At 34.3% G+C, this 20,242-nt stretch overlaps 1 protein-coding gene across 13 annotated transcripts in view; it reads right to left on the minus strand.

Moving 5' to 3' along the window:
* Positions 1-20,242, minus strand: part of Scn1a (sodium voltage-gated channel alpha subunit 1) — a 171,950-nt gene that overhangs the window by 94,864 nt on the left and 56,844 nt on the right. The gene's annotated exons all lie outside the window — the stretch shown is intronic.

A 20,242-nucleotide genomic window follows, 5' to 3' on the forward strand; every position in this document is an offset into this window, starting at 1 on the left:
AGTAGATTGTGTCCTAAACTAAATAGAAATTGAAATATTTTTCTTTACTAAAGCAATAATGATATTCTTGCTGATTCTGTAATTCTTTAGTGCTAAACATATTGTGAGGATCTGAGATAAAACTCTCAACAACATATAGCAAAGTCGGACTTGATCTGATGCCAGAGGCCAACCCCAGGTTCATTGTTTTAAGGTGTATTTAATATGAACTCAAATTTCACAGGTATTACTGTGCCAAAACTTCCCAGAGCCTAAGCCATGCTTGCACACAAATTGTATTTGCATACTGTATGAACTCATAAAGCTTAGCAAGCTATGACACAGTTCATTAGAGCTTTGGTGTATATAAACTGCAAAAATAAAATTTCAGACATAATTATTTTATGAGGAGTTCCACAGGGATTTCAAATTTTACCAAAGATGGTTCCCATTGCTATGAGGTTTACAATCATATTTTTCAATAGGTGACCAGAAAAAATTGAGGACCTAAGTCTAAATATGTTCCCTCAGTTTATTAAGTGAAATTTTCAGAGGTTCTTATAATGCACTTAAAATTAGATTTGGCTTTCTATTGCCTTTAAAGCAATAGAAGAGGTTTATTATGTCTAAAAACTCTAGTACCACAATGAGGCATCAGAAAAATATTGGGGCTTGTTTATTGGAAATAAGAGTTTAGGGATAACAAATGACTCATTTTCTCATAAAGGAAGTATTCTGAGAAATACATATATGGTTTTTATTTTTAACTAAGCAGTTTCTTGATATAATATACATGCAAATGATACATATTCAAAACAGTTAAAAGAAAAAGCAGTATATTTCCCTTCTAACTTGGTTTTCTTTCTCAGAGGCAAAAACTATTAGTTGTCTCTCATATATTCTTCCATGTATGTAATACGTATCTGCTAACACATTAGTATATGTTTATTCACACATGTTCTATTTAAAACATATATTGAACAGTAAATTACTATACAAATGTTTTGTGCCTGTATTTTTCACTGAAAAAATATATATTACAATTAATTTCATTTCAGTTTTTATAGATTTGACTCATTTCTTTTATTGCCTACATAGTTTTTATTACATGTATGTGTTATTATTCACTGAACCAACTTCTTAGCCATGGGTATGCAGGCTGTTTCCAATAATTTGTTATTATAAATAAAGCTGTAATTAATATATTTTCCCTACATACTTTAACATATATGTAGTTATATTTATAGGATTAATTTATAAAGGTATTTCTGACTCCTCTCTTAGTTACTTTTCATCACTAGGACAGAATATCCAACATCCACAGCTTCAAGGAGGAGAGGTTTATTTTGGCTAATAGTTTTTATTTTGGCTATGGTTCCAATCCATAGCTGGCTGGCTCCAAGGCAGGAAGGGCGTAGTAGAAGGATATGGCAGAGGAAATCTGCTCACATCATGGTGGCCAGGAAGCAGAGAGTCACAGAAGGAGCTGGGAAGGGAGGCACTTTTCCATGTCACACCCCAGTAACCTCTCTTCCTACCAGGCCCTACATCCTAAATAGTACATCCAGTTGTGAATTCACTGGTGGAATAATCCTTTGATGCATACAGCACCCTCTTGATCCAGTCACCTTCCACACACATAGAAGTTCAGGAAAACATTGTATATCTAAACCAACACAGCTCCATAAATGATAACCATTCAATTTTGATAGATATTACAAACTTATTCTTTATGGGGTAGTTCTCCTGACAGCAGCATAACATACTGCCGGTTTATCTATACCCTCACCAACACACTGTATAATTATGTTTTCAATATTTATAATATGATAGGGACACATACAAGTATATTTTAGTTTAATTTTGCATTTGTCTTACTATGAGAAAAATAGAACACATATTTATATTTTTAAGTTCCTTTTCTGTGATTACCTAAAGAATGCCTGTTTTTTCACTTTATTTTTCTTCTAAACCTAGAGCATGATTTTAGGTGTGATTTAACCATTTGTTTTTGTGACACCTGACCTTTTTAAAAGACTAAATCACGTTTTTGATTTTGTGACATTCTGTACTACATATTAAAAAACTCAATTAAAATGTTAAAATTTTTATGTGATTCTCTATTCCTTCTTTGGCTTCTAGATTTTATGGCATGTTTGGGAAAATTTCTAGGGAGTATGCAGCAGGAGGTGGGAGGAAAGATATGACACACACACATATGAAAAACACATGCCCAGGTATATTTATATACATTAGTCATGCTTTATTATTTCAATTTTGGCATTTTAGTGGATTAAATTTATAAAGTTGAATCTTTAATATACATATTTGGAATGTTTTTATATGGAGTAAGGTAGAGATCCCTGGCACCCCTCTCCTTTTTAGGCTGCTCAATTATCCTAACATTAATTACTGAATATCTTTTTCCTACTAATACACATGTTAATTTACAGCATTTTAGAAATATAATTTTGTATATACTAATACAAACTCCAAAGTCAGCACAATCTTAACAAAGTAATCTTGGGAGTATTTTAATTTAATTTAATACAAGAATTCAACAGTATTGTTTAACAATTTTCTGAAAATACAATCCATTCAAATTAACATATGTAAATTAATTGCACTGTGCAATAAGTATAAAAGATATTAATTTACAGTAATTTATACGTTGTATGATTTTATGCCTAGAAGGCTCAGTAGAAACACCTAGAAAATTTCTAAAAGCATGAAAAATATTAAAGAATCTGGGTTAAAAATTAACATAAAAAACTTAGCCCATGGGAGAGAGAGGTCCCAGGTCGCTGGGACCCCTGCTCCATTCAGCCTGCACCAAGCACACTGGCAGGGACCAGCCAGAAGGTGAGGACCCTTGCCACTGGCCACACCCACGGCAGAGATTCCCTTAGCCAGGCTGGCGCCTGCAGGACACCCCTCCCATCCCCTCCCCTCCCCTAGTCCTCTGTCTTCCTGGCTGTATTGCTACCTGGTTCCACTCTACAAAGTCACAGGACACACCAGACCACCGTGCTTAGTAAGTTGGAGCGATCATCACCTCCGATCGGAACTTGGACTATCTTTAGGGGAAGGGCACCTGGAACCTGCTTTACAACCTTGCAGAGTTTAACCCTACGGGAAGACAGCGAGCTCAACTTGGGACTTGCAGCCAGAAATCTGCCTGAATCCCACAGGTCTCCCACTGGCATCTGCACACTGCTGCCCACATAGTCTATTGTGACAGCAGAGACATACCCTGAAGGAGGCCCTTCATTTTCATTTTTATATTTTATTTCTAAAATAACTATTATTGGGGTATTTTGCTCTTATTTTTAATTTTTTCCCCTACTCTTTGCAAATTTTTGTTTTTCTCTTCTTTTTTTTCTTCTTTCTTTTCTCTTTCCATTCTCTCACTCACTCTCTTGCTGTCCCACATTGTTCTTCATCTCTCTTATTGTTCATGTTCTGGCCCTAATTCAGATTTCTTCTTTATTTTTCTTTTATTCTCTTTTTCCTTCTCTTGCCTGTATCCTCTGGCCTTACTGCTAAACTTCCCCTATCTTTCTACCTATCCCTCCTCCCCAACTCCTTCTAACTCCCCATCCCAAAGAGTAAAGTTGCTACACAGAAGAGTTTATTCACTATAAAGGTATGTTGGGTTGGTCCTTGATTTTGATTTAATTCACATAGTTAAAGGTGATAGATTAATAACTTTCACAAATTGTCATTTTCTAAGATGTACTTGATGCTATGGTGTTGCAGATTGTATCACTTGAGCTAAGGTGCTGTTATTGATCTAGTCAGTGGTCATTCCTGGTATAATGAAAATGAGACAGCCTCAGAGTCATTAGAGATTCAAAACCTAAAGACCAGCTATATCTGAAGACACTTCTGAGAAGAAATCATTCCATAAGAGTTCTAAATACAAGCCACAAAGATACTTATAATATGCAATTTCAAAGTATCAACCCAGGAATTAAACCAAGGACAGTACCAAAAACAAAAATGAGCAGACATTTAAGCAAGGCACAGACTCAAACTTCCACCTCACCAAGGGTAAATTCTGGGGGAAACGAGGTGGAAAAGTTTGATAATCAAACACCTGGACACCCTGAACTGATAGCATAGGAAGTAACAGAACAGATGAATGAGGCTCCAGAAAAATTCAAAGCAGAAATAATCTCCCAGATGACTACAGAGATGGTGAGCAGAGTGAAAGACATGATTCTAGGCTCTAGAACAGAAACAGATAAAAAAAATAGATGAGCTCAGAAACATGCTAGAAGCCATGAATGCCCAGCATGAAAAAGAAATGGAATACACGAAACAGATTCAAACAGATATTCAAGAGATTAAAAACTCCACTGAAAGTATACACAGCAGATTAAGGGAATCTGAAGATAGAATATCAGATATAGAAAACAGGATTGCAGTTAAGGACCATGAAAACAGGGATTTCTTAAAAATAAGGATCATGAGAAATCAATCAGCAGTTGCTAGATGATGTAAAGAAGAATAACATAAGACTGATAGGAGTCCACAAAAGAACAGGAGAAAGTACAACTGAAATTAAAAAAAGCTGTTCACAGAAGTAATAGTTGAAAACTTCCCAGACATAGGTAGAGAATAGGACAAACAGATAAATGAGCCATATAGAACTCCAACTAGCCACAATCAAAAAAAATCTACACCTGCGCATATAATAGTCAAGATCCCAGAAACCCAACAGAAAAACAAAATCCTACAGGCAGTTAGAGAAAAGAAACAAATCACCTACAAAGGAAAGCACATCAGAATCACAGCAGACTTCTCAACACAAACCCTCAAGTCAAGGAGAGCCTGAAGTGAAGTATTTCAAGCCCTAAAAGAAAATAGCTTCCAACCTAGACTGTTGTATCATGCAAAATTATCTTTCAAAATCGATGAGGAAATTAGATACTTCCACAACAAAGAACACCTGAGAAATTTCATGAACAGCAAACCAGCACTCCAAACAATTCTAAGCAATATCATAGAAAAAGACAATGAAGGTCACTACTCCATGAGGCCCAACAGAGAAAAGCCACCAGACAAGGAGAGACTAAAGGGAAAGGGGGGAAAAAAAGAAATAAAAGAGCCAACACCAGTAAAACATCATGACAAGGATGAGTCAATATCTATCAATTATAACCATCAGTGTTAATGGCCTCAATTCACCAATCAAAAGAAATACACTGGCAGAATGGATTAAGAAGCAAAATCCAACAATATGCTGTATTCAAGAAACACACCTAACTCAAAAAGAAATTCATAGACTGAAAGTAAAAGGATGGAAAACAGTTCTCCATGTGACAGGAACCCAGAAAAAAGCAGGGGTAGCAATATTATTTTCAGACAAAGTAGATTTCAAACCAAAACTAATTGAAAGAGACAAAGATGATCACTACATCCTTGTGAAGGGAACAATCCAAGAGGAAAAGACAAAAATCATAAATATATATGCACCAAATACAAATGCCCTCAACTATACAAAACAAATATTAACGGACATGAAAAACCAAATAAGCACTAATACAATTGTAGTGGGGGACCTGAATACCCCATTATCACAAATAGACAGATCATCTAGACAAAAAATTAACAATGAAATTCTAGAACTGAACCAAATTATTGAACAAATGGACTTAATAGATATTACGGAGTGTTCCACCCCACAAAATCAGAATTCTTTTTAGCTGCACATGGGCCATTCTCCAAAACTGACCACATGCTAGCTCATAGTAAATGTAAAAGAATTGAAGTTACCCCCTGTATATTATCAGACCATAGTGCAATAAAATTGGAGATCAATGACATAAGAAACCACAAAACTCTCAAAAACACATGGGTCACAGAGGAAATTAAAGAAGAAATTAGACAGTTTCTACAAGTAAATGATAAGGCCAGTACCACATACAGGAATCTACAGGACACAGTGAAAGCATTTATACGAGGGAAATTCATAGCAGTGAATGCCCATATTAGGAAAAGAGAACTCAAATAAATAACCTAATGCAGAACCTCAAGCTCCTAGAAAAACAGCATAACAAACACAAAGCTTGTACAAGAAAGGAAATTATAAAGATCAGAGCAGAAATCATTGCAATGAAGACTAAGAGACTGATAAAAAAAAATCAATGAAACAAAGAGTTGATTTTTCAAAAGAATAAATAAAATAGATAGACCCTTAGCCAAACTTATCAAAAAAAGGAAAGAAACGGCTCAAATCCATGCAATCAAGAATGAAAGGGGTGAAGTCACAACAGACCCAGCAGAAATCCTGAGCATCATCAATACCTACTTCAAGAACCTATACTCTAATAAAATGGAAAACACAGAAGAAATGGACAAATTCCTAGATACATATGAATTGACAAAGTTAAATGAAGAAGATATAGGAATTCTAAACACCCCAATTACAATGAGTGGAATTGAAAGTATGATAAAAAATTTACCAACAAAGAAAAGCCCAGGTTCTGATGGCCTCGCTGCTGAATTCTACAAGACATTTAAAGAAGAACTAATGCCATTACTCTTTAAACTCATCAAGGAAATTGAAAGGAAAGCAAGGCTTCCAAATTCATTCCTGGAAGCAAGTGTTACTTTGATTCCAAAACCAGGGAAAGACCCAACCCAAAAAGAGAACTACAGGCCAATCTCCCTAATGAACATAGATGCAAAAATCCTCAATAAGATAGTGGCAAACAGAATACAGATGGTCATCAAGAAGATCATACACCCTGACCAAGTAGGATTTATCCCAGGGATGCAAGGATGGTTCAACATATGTAAATTAATAAATGTAATATATTATATTAACAGAGTCAAGGACAAAAACCATATGATCATCTCAATAGATGCAGAAAAGGCATTAGACAAAACCCAGCACCTATTCATGATAAAAACCCTACAGAAATTTGAAATAGAAGGTCTTTATCTCAACCTGATTAAGGCTATCTATGAAAAACCAACAGCCAACATCATACTAAATGGTCAAAAACTGAAAACTTTCACACTAAAATCAGGAACAAGACAACAATGCCCACTATCACCACTCCTGTTCAATATAGTTCTGGAAGCATTAGCCACAGCAATTGGAAAAGAGAAAGAAATAAAAGGAATAAAGATAGGAAAGGAAGAAGTTAAACTGTCATTATTTGCTGATGATATACTTTACATAGAAACCCAAAAAATTCGGCCAAAAGACTTCTAGATTTAATTGACAGATTTAGTAGAGTAGCTTGATATAAGGTCAACACTTAAAAAACAATAGCCTTCTTATACACAAATAACAGACTCACTGAGAGAGAAATTAGGGAAATAATTCCTTTTATAACACATTCCAAAAAAAATGAAATTTCTAGGAATCAATCTAACAAAGGCAGCAAAAGTCCTCTACACTGAAAACTACAGGACTCTCAAAAAAGAGATTGAGGAGGATATAAGAAAATGGAAAGACATCCCTTGTTCCCGGGTATGAAGGACCAATATAGTGAAAATGGCCATACTTCCAAAACTGCTATGTAGATTCAATGCAATGCTGAATTAAATTCCAACAATATATTTCACAGAACTAGAGAAAACAATCCAAAAATTCATTTGGAACCAGAAGAGACCTAGAATAGCAAAAGCAATTCTAGACAACAGAGACATGGCTGGGGGTATCACAATCTCCAACTTGAAAGTATACTACAAAGCTACTGTGACAAAAACAACATAGGACTGGCAAAGAAACAGACCTGAGGATCAGTGGAATAGATTAGAAGATGAGAAATAACTCCAGACATACTCGCCCACCTCATCTTTGACAAAGGAGCCAACCACCCTCATTGGAGAAAAGATAGCCTATTTAATAAACGGTGTTAGAAATACTGGATTTCAACCTGCCAAAGATTAAAACTAGACCTGTACCTATCACCAGGCACTAAAGCAAGATCGAAGTGGATTAAGGATCTAAATATTAAGACAGAAACACTAAACTTGCTGGAAAATGAGTTAGGTAGAACTCTTGAAGACATTGGCATAGAAAAAGACTTCATGAACTACAGTAGCACGGGAACTAGCAGAAAGAATCAACAACTGGGATCTCATCTTATTAAAAAGCTTCTGAACTGCACGAGAAACCACCAACAGAGTTAAGAGACAACCTACAATGTGGGAAAAAGTTTTAGCAGCTATACCTTAGACAAAGGACTACTATCTAGAATATATAAAGAAATGAAAAAAATCAGACCCCCCCAAATTCAAAGACCCAATTCAAAAATGGGCATCTGAAATGAATAGACATTTCTCAGACAAAGAAGTAAATGCAGCAAATAATATATGAAAAAATTTTAACATCACTGGTCATTCTAGAGATGCAGATGGAAACAACACTGAGATTCCACCTCACCCCAGAAAGAATGGCTGCTATCAAGAAGTCAACCAATAACAAATGCTGGCGGGGGTGTGGGGAGAAAGGAACCTTTCTCCATTGTTGGTGGGAGTTCAGACTGGTGCAACCACTGTGGAAATCTGTATGGAGATACCTCAAAAAACTAGGACTAGAGGTCCCATTTGACCCAGCTATTCCCTTTCTGGGTATCTTCTCCAAAGAATTAAAAGACTTATACCACAGTGATATATGTGGACCCATGTTCATAGTGGCACAGTTTGTAATAGCTAAAGCTTGGAAACAACTCAAGTGCCCATCAACTGGAAGCTGGATAAAGAATTTGCGGGGTTTTTAAAAATAAAATAGAGTACTACTCAGCCATAAAGAATGAGAAACTAGAGACATTTATAGCTAAATGGATGCATATTGAGGCCATACTCTTAAGTGAAATAAACAGGATACACATGTATTAATACCAAATAGTTTCTCTAGTGTGAGAAACTGAAAGTGTAAATAAGGCTTAATATGATTTTAAAAAATAATTGATAATTTGAAATAGGAAAAAAGGTCTAAAGGGGTAGGGGTGGTGAGAGGGGAAGGGGAAAGGAAAGGAAAGAAGGGAAAGGAAAAATTATGACAAAAGAAAAAAAATGGAAATGAAGTCTATGTAAATAGGGAAGGGTGGAGGGGGTGAAGGGCGCACAGGTAATGGGGAAAAAAATAAGAACCAAGATACGTCATGTACAGGTACAAGCACCCAATGATAAATGTAAACATATTGTATACCTAAAATGTACCAATAAAAGAATTTAAGAAAAAAATTAAAATAAAAAGCAGTCTATTTTTCTTAAATGACAAGAGTTTAAAAATACAATGAAAAAAGCTATATGATCTCCCAGTCTGATGAGGCACAGGCCAAGGAGGTCCTGTCTTCAGCACTTCTTTCAACATCATCCTGGAATTCCTAACTAATGAATAAGTTAAAACACTAATAAAGGTGAACAGATGAAGAAGAAAAAAATAAAATTGCCTTTGTTTACAGTTGACAAGGCTTTCTGTACTGAAAACCTGAAAACAGTGACAAAAGGAATGCCAAGGATGAATAAGTGACTACAAAGGTTACAGGAAACAAAGTTAGTATGTAAAAGCCAGTTGCTTTTCTAGGTCATCAATGAATAAGAGGACTTTGAAATGAAAAACATAATGCTATCCATATTAGCATACCCCAAAATGAAATACTTAGATTTAAATCTAAGAAAATATATACAAGATCTACATGAGGAAAACTACAAATCTCTGAAAAAAGAAATTTAAAAAGAACTAAATAAATGAAGAGAAATTCCATTTTCAGGAGTAGGAAGACTCAATAGCATCAAGACATTAGTTCTTCCTAACTTAATTTATAAATTCAATGCAATTTTATGGACATTGATAGATTCTAAAGCTTATTCAAGGCAGTAAAGATCCAAAATGCCCAACACAGTATTGAAAATGAAGAGTCAGAAGACTGACACTAACCCAGGTGCAGGAATTACAGTAAAAGTAAAACAACTGAGGCAATGTGGTATTGACAAATATAATATATATCTATTTATATCTCAATGGAAAAAAATAGAGAAACCAGAAATAGTTCCACATAAATATATACAACTGAGTTTTGGCAAAGAAGCAAGATAATAAAATGGAAAAAAAATACAGTCATTTCAATACATATTGTCAGAACAACTGGACATCTACCTGCAAAAAAGAAAGAAAACATGAAACAGAGAGAGAGAGAGAGAGAGAGAGAGAGAGAGAGAGAAAGGATCTAGACACAGACTTTCCACCCTACATAGATATTAACTCAAAATGGACATAGACCTATATGCAAAATGCAGAACTATAGATAACCTTTGGATTTGATGATGACTTTTTAGACATTGTACCAAAGGAAAACAAGCAAACAAACAAATAAACAAAAGTCAGAAAGTATTTTTTTTTCTGGTACTGGGGATTAAACCTAGGACTTTTGCCCTGAGGTAAATCCCAAGTTCTATTTTATTTTGTTTTTATTTTGAGACAGAGACTCACCAAGTCATTAAATTGCATAGGTTAGGCTTGAACTTGGGATCCCCCTGCATCAGGTTTAGAGAATTCTGGAATTACAAGTGTAGGCCACCAAACCTGGCTACAGAATTCTTCAATTAAATGAAAAAAGAATATTTTTTAAATTTTTAAGATAAATTTTGGTTTCAAGTTCTTTAGTATGAGAGCTATTTAAGAGAGCATATTCAAAGTTTCCAAACTTCCTCATCTAATTCATTTATATTTAGTTTCATTGCATTACAATCTGATAATGTAGTTTGTACCATTTCTAATTCTTGGAATTTGTTATGGTATCCTTTTTACCCTAACATATATTATTTATTAAATGACATTTCTATAAATTCTAAAAAGCAAAGTAGGAAGTTCTGGTGTGTTACAGTACAATAGAATGACTATAGATAACAACAATGCACTGTACATTTCAAACAGGTAGAAGAAAAGATTTTGGACGTTTTCATCATAAGGAAATACATTTGATGAAGTAAATTTTCTTAACATAATTTAAATATTATGCAATGTATATATATATATATATATGAAACATAACATGGTATCCATTTAACTTCCACAATTTTTATGATTTTATGTGATTAAACAAGGAACTCCCTGATTTTAAAATAAGATTCATTAATAAAGTATATTGGCATGACATCTGTGAATAATTAATAAATAAATGCAGCTTGTCTTTGCTTTAAAAATATGAAATTTATTATGTCATGATGAAATTTGTGTTTTATTTAGGTCATCTTTATCTGTGCATAGTTCTGCTCTACTGTATTATGAGTTGAGATAGGTAAATCAAAGTTTTTATAATGTTTCTATTTATTCTTATAGTTTCTGGGCTTTTTGTCCTATGAATTCTCGTTCTATGCTACTGGAGGGGTAGAGGATGTTTATAATCAGCTTTTCAGAGGTTACTTAACCGTGCATAGTCATATGTCACTTAATGATAGGAATATGTTTTCAAAGAGCCATCATTAGATGATTTCTTCTCTGTGCAAACATGCACAGTTCCAGATGGCAGAAGCCAATTACCCAATGTTAGTGCATCAAAAGACACAATAAACTGGAGACGTATGAGGCTGCTGCCAACATAACTTTTTTTACTTTGAATTACTTTTTTACACACAGGAGTATACTCTAAAATAATGGTAAAAAGTATAATATAGTAAATATGCAAATCAGCATCATAGTTTATTATCATGGTCAAGGATAATGTGCTGTACATAATTATAAATATTAGACTTCTAAATTATTGGTGGCACAGTAGGTGTGTTGCTGTGTCATTGCGGCAAACACCTGAGTGGTGCATTGTTCCACAAATTGAGGTTGCTGCAATGTCACTGTGACAGGAATTTTTCAGATCCACTTTATGGAATCACCACCAAAAATGCAAACTGTCATAAACTCAATCTGTTATTGACCAAAATTTTGTAATGTCGCACCTGACTGTACTTCTTTACGTAGCCCTCATTGGATTTATTTCCCTCTAAAGATAACTTTGATAGCATATAATTACTTCCATTTTCTTCTTCTTTGTATTTATTTTGTATGTCTTTGTCCATTTGGTTTCATTTTTTCTATTTTGCAGCTTTAGCCTTTTCTTTAATATAGAGATACGTTTGGATTTTTGTATATAGGCGCAATTTAATAAATATACATGACAAAAATCCTTTTTGTTTATGTCAGAGTTTTTTTTCCCCAGCAATAGAAAGGTGACTAATATAAAGTCCATGTTATTTTTAAAACTTAAAGTTAATTCCCCTGCTCTCTCTCCCGCCCCACAACACCCTCACCTTAGTGAGACAATTCTCTTTCTTTTCTTCTAGTTTTCACTATGATTATTATGATCCATTAGAATAACTACTTTTACTCTGTCTTGTCTTTTTTTTGAAAGTCATTTTTAGGGAAAAATTATTAACCAATTCATAAGTGAATTATACAGAGATTTATGTTTTCTCAGGTTACAGCTTTTGTATTTTTTTTACTGAAAAGAATATACATAGTCTTTAATTTCTTGTTATTTTGGTTGTGAAGGTTTAGAAGGCAGGCATTGCCAAACATGGTGATGTATTACAGCACTTGCAAAGCTGAGGCAGGAGGATTGCTATGAATTCAAAGCCAGCATGGACTACATAGTGAATTCAAGACCAGCCTGAATTACACAGCGAGACCCTATCTTAACAACAACATCGACAACAACAACAACATGAAAGAAGGCAGACATGTAGGAGAGAAATCAATTTGCCTCAACCTCTGAACTTCTGAAAGGTTAAGTAAGTTATTTTAAGAGATATGGACAAAAATAAGTAAATCATAAAATTAAGAAATAGCAAACATTGAAAACAAAAATTGGAGATCCTTATAACCTGTCCCTCTCATTTAGTAGAAAACCAAGTTAAGGAAAGAAAAACTCACATTTCTTTGTTTAAAATTTCTATGCTTCCTGCTTCCAAATTAGTATGTAACACGTCCAAGTTTACATAGTTTACAAATGGTCGAACTGCAATCAGAACTTTTCCCTTTAACTCTCAAACCAATGACTGCCAATTCCTGACAACTATAAAATATGATTTTAAGTATAAATATCAGTATGCAAGTATACCTTGAGTAACCAGATTGTACTAGTATTCACTCAAGGAAATTTAACTCTTTTTTTTTTTTTTTGGTACCAGGGATTGAACTTGGGACCTTGCGCTTGTAAGGCAGGCGCTGGAACCACTGAGCCAAATCCCCAGCTGAAATTTTATTCTTTGGAGCATTTTGATCAAAATGGAGGCTGTCTTCAAAAATCTGAAAAATGAGAAATATGAAAAAACCTCAATAAAAAGATCCCCGTAATAGTCAAATTTAGAATTATATTATGCATTTGGAACCTGATCAACTATATTGCTACAGCCGATTTATACTTTATTTCCATAACTTCATATGCTTTGCTAAACCCAGTTATATCTAGTTATCAACTGATTAGAACATTTTATGTAATTCATCAGCCTGACTCCAAGCTCTCCAAAATTGTAATATAATTATGTAACACCTATGTATTTTGACCATTTTATACTGTATAATTTTATATAACGGGGATCATATTTGCAATTCTGTCTCTAAAATGATTTCATAGTTGTGCTGAGAAGAAACAAAAAAGATTTGCCAAATGACTGCCAAGTCCTTCTAAAATCCTGGGACATTCTGGAGACATCAGCCATCTGGGCATAAGGAAGTATTTCTGTTGATTTTTGTGGTGTTCTTGCCACCTACTTTATAAAAGAATGTTACTGCCAAAGACTAAAAATAGATAAAATGTTATTATTATAGTTGTGATCTCACATAAGTATTTTTTAACACCCAAGAAAGAAATTGCTTTATACATAGAATTTCTCAAACATAGGAAATATTGTTTTGTAGATGTCTTTCCTAGAAATAATTTGATTGGGTATATTTATGATAAAAATCTTTATTCCATTTGACTTTAATAAAGCCTGTTTTAAATATTGTAACTGGAATAAACTAAAAAACATTTCAGTTTTGTGTTGAAAATCTTTAAATTAAAAAAACTGTACCAATTCCTAAATTTTCATGCATTGCAGATTACATTTCAAATATAGCTAGCATATGTCTACATCTACATCTGTATATTTCATTCAAGATAATCTAATACAGTAAGAAGTTCAATACTCATTTAATCCATTAGTCGCTCTGTTGATCTAATACCAAGAACAACTCTGTACTCTATTTAAATTGACTGTGTCACTTATTACTGTGTTGAATATATACCTGACCTATATTTACTTCAGATGCTGCTGAACAATTAATACATCATGTGAGAAAATATTACATGTTTAAAACAACACACTGCATTTTAGGCATGTTTGGAATCAAGAAATATATAATTTCAATTTGTAATTAATAAATCTGTCCATTTATTGGGCGTGTTTTGCCTCACTATATAATTGTGAGGCAAATAAAGTGCTTAGAAAACTAAATTTCTAATCACATCAGTTTGAGTTATTTTGGGATATAACCCCAGTTTGGCAATATGTTTATTCAGTGACTACAAAATGAATACATAGACTCATTTAAAACAGTTTCCATAATCTGTTTGATCACAGATAAATTATTGCAAACTAAAGGGTTGTATTTTTGCCCTCATGAAAGTCCTAAGCAGTTTATAAAATCTCGGTAAAGAGAGCTAAGTTGTTGTTAGATCCTAGACAGGGAGGATCCTTGGTTTGCCAAAGACTCCTATACACTAAGAACACAGAAGCAGCAGCTTTCAGACTTGAGGGGAAGAAAAATGGGCTCCTCAGTGGTATTCATTTGTGGTAGATGCCTGATCGTTTGTTCCCTGTAAGAAAAATTGTACACCCCACCAACTGTCATGTGACCTGGAGGCCTTCCCAGTAATTGGCATTCTTGAAATGTATTTGCTTTGGCAGCTTAACCATGATTTGCTTTGGCCAATGGACTGTGAGATGAATTGTCATCAGTCAAGCAGATGCTTTCAGTTCAAGTTGTGATTCCACACAACTTCTTGATCTTTTACCTTTGTCCAGAGAATAGCTTGTATTGAACAGGATCTGCTCATTCAGTTTGGATCCTGAAATAACAGGACACACTGGACACAAGACACACTCACCAGAGTCATCCAGTAGCCGCTAATTTGTTTGTAAATCTGAGATTTCAGGGATGTCTGACACAGTGATCTTACTAATCTATAAATATGAATAAGTTATCAATAATCAAACCAATTAAACAAAGAACATTTATATTCCTTAAACACAAATATTGACAGAGATTCAAATCTGGTATACTTTATCAGGCTCTATTTCTGTATAAAAACATATGTATCACAAGGGAAATGTTTTCCATACAGAGAAGACAGGCATTAAAAGTAGGACCATTATAGTGCACAATATGAAATTCAGAATGTCTTCTGACCATCATGCTCAGAATAATTTAAAGGAATTTCTTCAGACAACTGTGATTAGGTTATATCAACAATACAGTAATGACTTCAATTATAAACAAATTATTTAAGTTAAGCACTTTTAGTAAAGAAGACTTCCACATTAGGAAATAAGTAATCTTACTCTGGTGGGTAAATGGTCTGATCAGAAATTTGGGAGAATGTAGAGCAGAAATCTAATTGCTCCTGATTGGATCACTAGTTGAAGACTTTGAGATAAAAAGTGTGAGGTGATAGGCCTAAAAAGCCTTATGTGGGCCTCCTGGGCCTGTTTAGGTGGGAATATGGGCAGAACTAGCTAAAGCCAGGTTGTAGAAGGTAGGTTTTGAACAAAAGAAATTACTTGGAGAGGAGAAAGCCTGGTGGCCAGTCCTGTTCCTTTTTCCCATTCTTCTCCTTTCTCCCCCTATTTCTAAGTCTGTAGAAATGGTAGGAGTCCATTTAATTTTATTTGAAAACCACTGTTTAAAAGCAACTTAATATAAACCCCATAATAATACAGGCAGAATGAATCCCATTCTTCTTGCTGCTCTCTTGGGCAGTGCAGGTCATATCTGCCAATGGTGTTGGTAAAGGTGGGAATTATGTAGCTATAAGTAGCAGCTGGGGAAATACCGCTAGAGTCAGCATTTGACTTTTTATTGCTGTGAGAAAATAATGGGGAAAAAAACCAAGCGTACTTGGTATAATTCCCTTGGAAGGAAAAAGAAGCCCAATTAGCATTTTAATACAAAATGCTAGCGGAAAATAGTTACATTCTCATTTGCAAATATCTGCCTTGATATCCATTTTCCCAAAAATAATATAGTATTTTCAATCTGTATAAAAATCCTTTCCAGGATTCATGGGATGATTAAACTGTGTTCCTGAGAGACATACAGTACACCCCTGTGGATCTTTACTGAATATCTAAGCATCAGTGTTCTTAAGAACTCAGCTGTTTTAATTTTTAAAATGACTTTTACTTTTCACTCTTGTGAATGTTGCCTAGATAGATCAGAATGTGAAATGATTTAAGAGAAGTCCTTGAGCTGCTGCAGCCAGAGGGGGTTTAAATTTTGCGACACAAGACATGACCTAGGGAGTGAAATTCAGCTCAGGGGAGATTCTCTTTAGCATAGTTGCAATTTGAAGTTGCTCTTCCTGCTATAAGAAAAGTGTGTGGAACCACCTCATCACAAAGCAAAACTGGCAAGGGCATAATTGATGGGTAAGAAACATAGCACAGAACCCAGGGGCAGCTGGGTAGAAGTAGGAAAGAACTACATGAGAAAGAAACACTGAGAAGAGACTGGAGTGGAGAGTGTTACAAATTACCCTGGGGAATGATTATGTGCAGTGTGATATTTCACTTGTCACTTTCTCTGTTGACAAAGGGAGCCTTCTTGAGCTATGAGAGATTGAGACTAGAAGTGTCAGAGTTGTAGCAATTCAGCTGATAAAAGTTCTGTCTGTATAAAAGCTGCAAATGGAATAATTCTAGGCCAAGTCACAATATTACCTGTGATTATCACTGTAAGCTCTCATTCAAAGAAGTCATTTGATAAGCTGAAAGAACTTAAAGAAAATATGTCATAAAATGAAAGGAGAGATAATTTTCTGATTCAAAAGTTCATATATTATCTTCTCTACATGTTACTTTTCATTCGTAATATATAAGCACACTTTATTTATTATATAAAATTACACTTAAACTATCCTTTAGTCTTCATTGTGAGCCAGTCATTCTATATTCCTTTTTGGATGTACTGGTCTAAGTTAAAGAGTCCTTTCAGGGATTGTGATAGTTTAATTTTGTTTAAGTGCCCACCAGCTGATGATTATCACAGACTTGTACAGGGTGGACACTACCAGATGCCCAGTACATTTGTCATCCAGATGACACTGAGCCAAGCCTATTCCTGAGTATACAACACATGGTGTATGCAATCAATTTTGTTCATTGCACACATTTTCACTTCATCTATACCATGTACCAAGCGCTGAGAAGAGCTGTGAAGACTATGGAGGTGGCATATAGAAAAGAATAATATTGGGAATCCTTGAAAGTAAGCAAATTCCTTTTATAAGATGATCTATGAAATAAAATAGAGGCTTTAGGCTATCTGGACCTTGACTTGGAGATTTGGATATTTTTGATTTTAATAGATTTATTTTTGATAGTGCCCCAGTACAGGGAAATGGAGGTTGAACCTTGAAAAATTGACTTTAAAAATGAAAAATTGCTCTCAACCACACAAATCAGTAGTGTGTGTGTGTGTGTGTGTGTGTGTGTGTGTGTGTGTGTGTGTGGTCAGTAAGGGCAATGAGTTGTAAAACTGTCTTGAATTATCACTAAATTATTTTAAGATAATAGGGCAATCATCATGTCACATGTATTCACAGTCTCACAGAGTGGTTTTCTCTCATCTAAATGCACATTTTAAGGCTCACCTCATTTAAAGGTATTTTGGTAATTAAACTGAATGTTGATAAACAGGTTAGACAGCAGAACATAAAGTGCAATTAATGTTCTGCATTATTTTGACTTTACCGTTTTCATGACACCAAGACAATTTTTCCGGAGTTAATGATTAAGAACCAGAATAAGATAGATTTAAAACAAAAAATTCTGAAAAACAAAACAGAAACCCAAAAATTTCTGAAGAAAAAAAGTGCATGGTTTTTGGATCCACATCTATTCTACTTAATATGTTTTCTAACATTTCTTCAACACTGAGAAAATTTTCCTTTTTGTTATGCTCAATAGCAGGTGGCAGCTGAAGTTGTTCAATTATATGCTTTGTTAAATCCTTGCAAATAATTTAAATATGATTATCATATTCAACAAAAACCTAAACTCAAGTTATTTTTCCTTCTGCTTAATTTCCAAGTATATCACACCTGTCACTTCATTGTTTCAATAAATTCTCAAAGTCACTGTGGTAGGCAGGGTATTTTTTTTAAGTTTTCAAAATGTTAGAGTTAAATTAGAGGAGTGATTGATATCTTATGACAACTGCTGTTCTTTTCTTGGTAGAGGGTTGGGTATAAGAAATATAACAAAGGTAACTTCAGATTGGAGGTAGAGATAGCCAGATTCAGTTTCTTGCTATGAAGGTTGGTAACTACCATGATGACTTAAAAATCTGAATAGGGCCACCAGAAAAAAATGTAGTTTTAGCAGATTTTTTTCAGTATAAGCATATCCAATGTCATGTTTGGGGCACAATTGTAATAAACATTGTTTGTTGTTTATTGGAAATTCAAATTTTACTGGACATCTTGCATTTTATTTACCAAATTTGAAGCCTGAATTTGAGGAATGGCTTCTTTATTGAAAAAATTTTCACACTGTCTGAAATTAACAGCTTTCATTCAGTTAATAAGCATTTCTTTTTAAATGACAAATATCTCTCAGAAGTATATGAGTTGTTCATGCATCCGTGTGAATTAATTTAAAAAGATTGTTTACTTCTCAATATCTGTCTCATTTTTTAGCATCACACTGGGTTTGTCATCCGATTAAGTTTATGAATTCTTTCTTTGGTAGGAAAAGGCAGAATTTGGGGTTGCTTGAGAACTGTTAATTTCAAGGGAAGGATACTTGAGGGTAGCTAATTTTAGTGGGGTTTTCTGATACAATTATCAGAGTACCAGGAAAAAACTATAACAAAAAAGATGAATGAGATGAGGATGAAGAGATGTTGGTCGGAGGATACAAAGTAGAAGAGATGTAGAATGGACAAGCGCAGTGATCTGATGGATATATAACATGAGTACTGTAGCTAATATAATTACATCATATTAGGGATTTTTGCAAGTGGACTTTAGGTGATCTTGTCAAAAACAAGAAATTGTGAGATGATAGATTTGTTAATGTGTTTAATGATGGAAACTATCTTGCTATCTGTATATATTTGATAAAATCACATACATTGAAAACCTTAAATGGACACAATGAAAGTTATTAGAGGGAGAGAGAGAGAGAGAGAGAGATCAACCAAGCAGCTGGAATTCCCTAGTTGTAGTCTGAAACACTTGTCAGAATTCCTGGTCCACCAGAAACAATGTTTGTTGAAAAGATGAATGATTGATGGATGCACAGGTGTGTTTAGGAATGTGTTGAGATTGCCTAAATTTTACTCTAAAATTTGCTAGTTATATGGTTTGTTAAATTTATTGAAACCACTGCTAGTTTCTTGAGTGCATATGGAGATAAAAGAAAGAGTAAAGTGGCAGGACAAATAAAGTTAATTTATTTGAAACCTCAGTATGTACAAACAACAAAGATTCATCAGCTGGCTTCTACTTTAGCAGAAACCTAAGTGTTTAATATCTGTTTCTGCATTTGTCAAAAATCAGATTATCTTTATTTGTAAGAGATGTGAGATTCTCCTTGAAGATTTGTGTCGTGCCTCTTTCCACATGAATGTCTTCTCTTCTTGTTGATTTTATCACTGTATTTACTAAGTAAACCCAGTGTAAACACAATAAAGAAAGAGAACTTAGTTCAGACCACCATGGAGAAACACCTGCTCTGCATGACAATAAATGGAGAAGGGCTCTTAAATATTTATGCAAGTCATAAACCTGTAAACTTTTGACAGTCAAAGCAATTGTGTTTCCTCTTCCATCTTAGAAGTGATGGAATATATTCCAACCCCAAGTAAAAGAATAAGTAGGAATTTGGCAACATTTAGCTCACCTTAAACAAAAGTAAGGTCATTGGGCCTTCCTCATTCACCATGGCCTAGATAGTCATAACCTATACTGTCCTCACCACTCACTGCCACCAGACAGATATTTTCTTATAAAATGTAACTAATATGCTATATACTTAT

This window comes from Heterocephalus glaber, unplaced genomic scaffold, assembly GCF_053883595.1.
Source record: "Heterocephalus glaber isolate CG9 unplaced genomic scaffold, H.glaber_assembly_v1.0 deba00000347, whole genome shotgun sequence".
Lineage (NCBI taxonomy): Eukaryota > Metazoa > Chordata > Mammalia > Rodentia > Bathyergidae > Heterocephalus > Heterocephalus glaber.